Below are 6676 nucleotides of genomic sequence, written 5' to 3' on the forward strand. Positions count from 1 at the left end.
AAACCAACTCCTTGATCTCTGACTAAATAAAACTTGTCTGAGAGTTTGCTTATCTGTAAATCTGGAGAGAATTGCAGTAATCTTAATGGATTTCGATTTGAATCAAATATGATGATACTTGAATTTATTAGGCACTCTGTCAGCCACAGATATCATTTATTGGCATACATTATTTACAGAATTTATAGTAAATTATTACATTTATGTTTTAGTTATTCTGTTCTGAAGAAGATCTTTGTTAGTTACATAGTTTTGGCTCTACAGACAGTCAAGGTAATAAAATGATACAGTTTAAAATTTTGATTAGTCAAGCTCCATCTTGGGATCTAAAAGGTTGAACATCTTTTGTATCTAATAACCAGTTCAACGGCAAGTCTCTCTTCATTGTCCTCTACTCCACTTGGTGATATGCCTTCAAGCTTAGGCTCACACATCCACATGGCTCTGTGCCCGGCTTCCAACTTTCTTCCAAAGATTGGGGAAGTGGACTTTTTTGCTATCAATTGGCTGCTTTTAATGAGGTGTAATGTTGGGAAGAATTTGAAGATTTTAATTTGAATAGGTATTTTAATTCATTGGGCAAACATTTTCATAAGGACGGATTCTTTACAATAAAGGAACACATTTTTTCTTTATTATGTAAGTTCAGCTATTTGACTTTTGTGCCTTTTTTGGGGGAGAAAAGGAAAGGGGGATTAGTTCCAGATGTCTCTCAAGTCAGGGTATTATCTCTTCCTCATGCAGTTGTGAATGTTGGCAATATTGATAAAGTGGGAAAAAATAATGCCATCAGATTCTAAAGGGATGGTTAGGTAATACTATCTGCTAGGTACCACTATCCCTAGAATCTTGCTGGGCAGTAAAGAGGTTTTGGTTTCTTCTTTTCATTTTACTCCAGTGAGAACCTAGTATTCCATCTGCTTTCTAGTAGTAAACCAGAGGCAGGGTAAAATTTGGTTTTAAGAGGCATTTTATTTTTATAGGTATTTTATTAAGTATTTCAGAGGTTATCTTACACAGTATTGAAGTTGTAAGAAGTTTAAGTAGTGGTTTGAAACAAAAAGAAACCTATCAGTCAACAGTCTTGGCTTTTCAGTAAGGTAGTGGCTTAGAAAGAGCCATTACAGAAATATGCTATTTGAAGGGCTTATTTCAGGGGATACTGACCTATCATTTCTCACAATAAGGAGGAAAAGTATTTAAATTACCTTTTAACTGAAACAATATGAGAATAATTTTCTAAGAACAGTTATTAAATTATTTGTCTAGCAATATTTAAAAAAGAAAAAAAGATAATATTTTACTCTGAATGGTTTAGAGATAACTAACAAAAGGTATTTGAGAGATACAGCTGAACTTGGTGACACTTTTTAATGTTAATTTTTTTAAATGTTTTCTTTTTACTATTAAAATTAGCACATAACATTATATAATATAAAAATTTTAAAAAATAAATCTAGAAAAAATAGCAATAGTAGCAGATATTTTTTTTTCTTGAATTCTTTTTGCTTTGTTCCTTTTATCTTGGGGAAAGTGTGTGTAGGGTACTGGTGGAAGCATCATAGTTAGGTCAATTACATGGGCATTGAAGCACATAGATCTCAGTTCAGCTCTTGTCTCCTTCTCCTAATAATGTATGACCTTGGTTACAACATCTCATGCAGTCAAGGCTCCGTCTCCTCACCAGTGAATTAGATATGGTATAAACAAATTTTTTTTGATAATAATAATAAACTACAAACTATGTTAACCCATCTGGAGATAAATAATTATTATTCTCTATGAAAATCTGTTTATATCTATTTTTTTCTTTTTTCTTCAACTTTATTGAGATATAATTGACATATGGTATTGTATAAGTTTAAGGTACACAGTGTGATGGTTTGATACACATGTGTATTATGAAATGATATCCACACAGGTTAGTTTACACATCCTTCACCTCATGTAATTACCATTTTGTTGTTGTTATGGTTAAAACATTAAAACTATACTCTCATAGCATCTTTCAAATATACAATACAGTATTGTTAACTATAGCCACCATCTGTGCATTAGATCTTGGAACTTATTCATCTTATACCTGAAAGTTTGTACACTTTGACAAACATCTTCCCATTCTGTCCACCCTTGGCCCCTGGCAACCACCATTATACTCCTGTTTCTGTGAGTTTAATGTTTTTAGATGCCGCATATAAGTGAAATTATACAGTATTTATTTTGTTCTGTCTGCCTAGTTCACTTAGCATAATGTCCTCAAGATCCATCCATGTTGTTACACGTAGCAGGATTTCCTACCTTATTTAATGGATGAACTATATATGTACATATAAATAAATGGATGAATACATATATATATTATATGTATCACATTAATATATATTATATATCTCTCTATATATAATATAGATATATACCATGTATATTATATGCCAAGTGGTAAGAATCTGAGGGTCCATCTTAGAATTCTGCCAAGCATAGAGACTTTTAAATTAATTTGTTTGTAAATGGGACATTTCAATTCAGAAAAGAATCTATTATTTCTAAAACTCATTTCTTTGTAGAGATAATTATGCTGCTAAATTTGTGGCATTTGAGATAATTTTTATCCTTAAACTGATAGACAATATTTATTTCATCCGGCTCTAAACATAGCCCTAGAGGTCGAATCACATGTAAATACATACAGCATTTTCTTGTATCACTAGAAACAACTATTCTGAAGTTGGGAAGAATCATTCATTATTTTTTATCTGTAGATATTTTGATGGATCACATTATACCACATATTTTGACATAGTGATATCACTATTCCATTTCTAAGGTAGCAAATGTTCTTGAGTGTAACCTATGTCAAAAGACATTATATACTCTTTGTACTATAACACATCTCAGTAGTACTAACATGTGCTCACTTCGGCAGCACGTATACTTAAATTGGAATGATCAATGGCACTAATACATTAGGCAGGAACAGAAGTGAGAATCCAACATTATGACAGAAAGAGATTAGGATTTTGAACTAATACAGGATTATTAATTCTACTGTTTTGTATGCTAAGAGAAAATCAAAGTCACACCTACTTGTTAGTATATGGTGTCTAATGCCACAGAGGACAAACTTTAGCTTAATAGTGTATTTCCCTTCCCAAACTTCTGAAGTTTAGAATTGGCGTTCAATATTGAACTTTAAAATGTCATAAGAACCCAAGAAGTGACTTTTGGAGCTAAAGTTTACCCATTCTAATACTGGAGCCCTGAGAGCGTCACTGTCATGTGGGAAACAAGGTAATTTACCTCAAGAAGTTAAACAAAGTTTAAACATACTCTCCTGCGTGTCTCTTGTTTATTTGCTTATATAACATTTTTAGCACTCACCCTATTCCAGGAGCTGGGACAAGGACCTTAAATGAATTAACTCATCTAATCCTTATGGAAAGCCTATGAAGTTATCCACATTTTCCTAGGTCAAACTGAAAAGTTACCTGCACGTGATTTTCCTTCTTATTATTAAATAAAAATGAGTGATATTTCAGAAGTATTTCCTTGAAAAAACATCTAATATGCTAAAAGTCTTTCCATATTTATAGTTCTGATTAGATTTTAAGGAAGTTAAGTAACGTGCTGGTGGTTATGTAGTGACTAAAACAGGGCAAACAATAGGGATTTTCTTCACATCCTTCTCATTCATTTCCTCTTCCTCCTTCACTGCTTCACTACAAGGTCAACTCCCCCAAAACAAAAGGTAGGGATAGAGAATGGAAAACGTAAACTCAACCATATATGTTTTTTCATCCACTGCATGAACTGCTCTTCTGTGTCTTTGCCTGCATCTACTTTATATGTTTATAATCCCATTTTGGCTCCTGTCCCCAAAACTTTTCTCTACATGACAGTAATCTACTCGTGTACCCCTTAAAATAACTTTGACAATTTATATTCCCTTTCACATTTTAGGTGACTTCTGTAATTTCCCATTATTAATTCAAAGTTTAAAGGTGGTAATTTTAGGCATATTGTAATTGATTATATGTTAAATATAAAATTACCACATTTCTTTTTAAAGTTAGCTAATGGTATCAATAGCCCTGAGGACAGTTAAGTGGTATTAAGTATTTCATTTTGGAGATCTTCAGGGAAGCATGGCAAAGGACTGGGGAAGTGAGGCAGAGGAGGGAAGGAAACAGTAGAGTGTTATCATGAGTGTGTGACTGTGGTGGGCAACAGTAGTAGTAACTGTGTCAAATCCTACTGAAACGTGTAGGGAGACTGACTAATTCATGTGCCATAATTATCTCATTGAAAGGCAAGCTCTATGGCTTATTTATGTACCTCCTTACCTTACTGGTAAAGGTATTCTCCTGGAGACATTAATTCAAGGGACTTCCCTGCCTTCCTAGGTTTGGGTCAAGCAAGCCACTATAACCAGAGGAAGCTCTAAGGCAGAGATGGAAATCTTAAGGCAAGAAGCTGTCTCTGCATGGGAGGCATGTTCCCCAAACTGCAGAAGACCCTGGGGTGGGCCAAGGGCCAGACACTGATAGTGTTTTAGTTAGCGTCTAATTCCCACTAAATTTTGATTAAATAAAATACTTTCTCTGATTATAAAAATCTAATTTTTAAAGTAAGATTTTAAAATTCAACTATAACCATACTTTTTATCAGTATAGAAAGAATAAAACTTTTAAAAATCATGATTAAATATAGCAAAGATGTGAAGTATTATTGCAAATGCATCTCTCTCTCTCTCTCTCTCTTCTGTTGGTAAATTTATTTGGTAGTAAAGCCAAAATGGTACGTACAAAAGGAATTCATGGCTAACCTTAGGGTTTTAGCCTAAATCTACACCTAGGCCACATGCTCAGATTTCACAAATGCATCTCTTAATCAAATACATGTAGCTTTTTTTTCATTAAATTATAAATCATGGCTGAATATGATATTCTTGCTAGAAGGAAACATGATTCAGCATTATTCCTACTCTTACTTTTCAGTTTCATAGATATAAACCATAATAAGCCTTCTAAATCTAAATAAATAGATCAGCATAGAGGGAAATCTATTGTAGCAACATCATTCAATTATTTAAACTTCTTTTGAGTTATAGAACAAAACACACATATTGATATTACCAAAAGTTATTTTAATGGGCTATCAGCTGATTGCTTGATTGCATTCTTTCAAACTTATTGAAATCAAATTATTGAAAATTATTCAACTTACAAAATATTACATCATTCCTAGAGTCGTTCACTATCTTAACTTCTTAGAATTATGCAAAATGTTTTTGTAAGATTTATCAATGGAGTACTAATCCTACTTGTTATTCTCTCATTGAGAAAACTCTTTTAACTCAGTATAGTCTTTAAATGCCTTGTTGACTAATGCATAACAAATACTGAAAAAATGAAAATATTTCACCCACTGTATTTAGAAAATTCAAGAAACTCAGGGAAATATTCAAATTATTTTTATTAACTTAAATAAGCATTGCCCAACTATATTTTCTTGCCTTTCAACATGTTTTTTTTCCAGCTAATGACACATTCTAGAAATGAGTATTGCAAATAGCAGAAAAGCATTGCTTACTTTTCAAATTGTGAAAACTCATATGTGCATATGTGTGTGTACTTGTGTGTGTGTGTATGTGTGTGTGTGTCTGTCTGTACATTAAGTATGTTTTATTGATGTTTTCTTTGCTCTGTCTCACAGGCTTCTCTATCAAGACATTTGTTTTTGTATCCCCAGATGGAAGGCGTAAAGAAAATTGTTCTTGCTTGCACATTCCTATGCAGCCACATATCTGAATTTAGAACAAGACCGTTTCTATCTTCAGGCTTTGCCCTTAACAAACATTTGTAAAACTTAGGGAAAAAAATAGATATATGTTAATTATTCATTAAAAGAAGTATCTTTTATTTAATTCCCTGTAGGTTTTTACAACTTAGGGAAATATGTCTGGTACTATTTGGGACAGGTAAGTTTAATAAAAAGATGATTCTGTTTTTGATGTTTGACTGCTAATAGATTTCAAGCCCCACCACTCAATCTTTCCTCCACACTACAGCTGGACAAGCTGATATCAAAGTCTGTGTGCTCCCTCTTTTGGTGCTAGTGGGAAGTTCAAACCACACACATCCTGGCTCCCATGCATTTGAGCCTCTAACCACAATAAAAGCTAAGTCAGTCTCTTTCCTTAGTCTCTCTGGTCATTTCCCAATCTGCTTGGGAGCCTGCCCGTCTCTCTGCAAAAAGCCTTATAATGTGAATAATTAACCTTTTCCTGTACTCTTTGTGGGCTTAACAGTTTCGACATCTTTTGAGCTCTGCATGCCCAAAACGTTTCTGTTATCAGCATTGGTAAATTTTTACAAAAGATATAGCAGTGAAATGACTGCAATGGGACAGGTGTAGATTAATTTGACATATCAGGAGAAATGGTATTTTGACATCAAGATACTTAGGTATATCTTTGGTGTTTGGGAGGAGTAATTCACAACATTGTACTTACAGCCATTAAAAGTGGACGTAAAGGCAATTAAGTCATGGTGTTGCTATTTTAAAAGCAGAGAAGAGCTTCACCAGTGTGATATTCTCTATTTGAATGGAATATAATACAAATTTCTACCATTATCTGAAAGTAGAGCATTTATATGAAAATTCTCATAAGCCAAAA

The sequence above is a fragment of the Neomonachus schauinslandi genome, chromosome 12, assembly GCF_002201575.2.
Source record: "Neomonachus schauinslandi chromosome 12, ASM220157v2, whole genome shotgun sequence".
Classification (NCBI taxonomy): domain Eukaryota; kingdom Metazoa; phylum Chordata; class Mammalia; order Carnivora; family Phocidae; genus Neomonachus; species Neomonachus schauinslandi.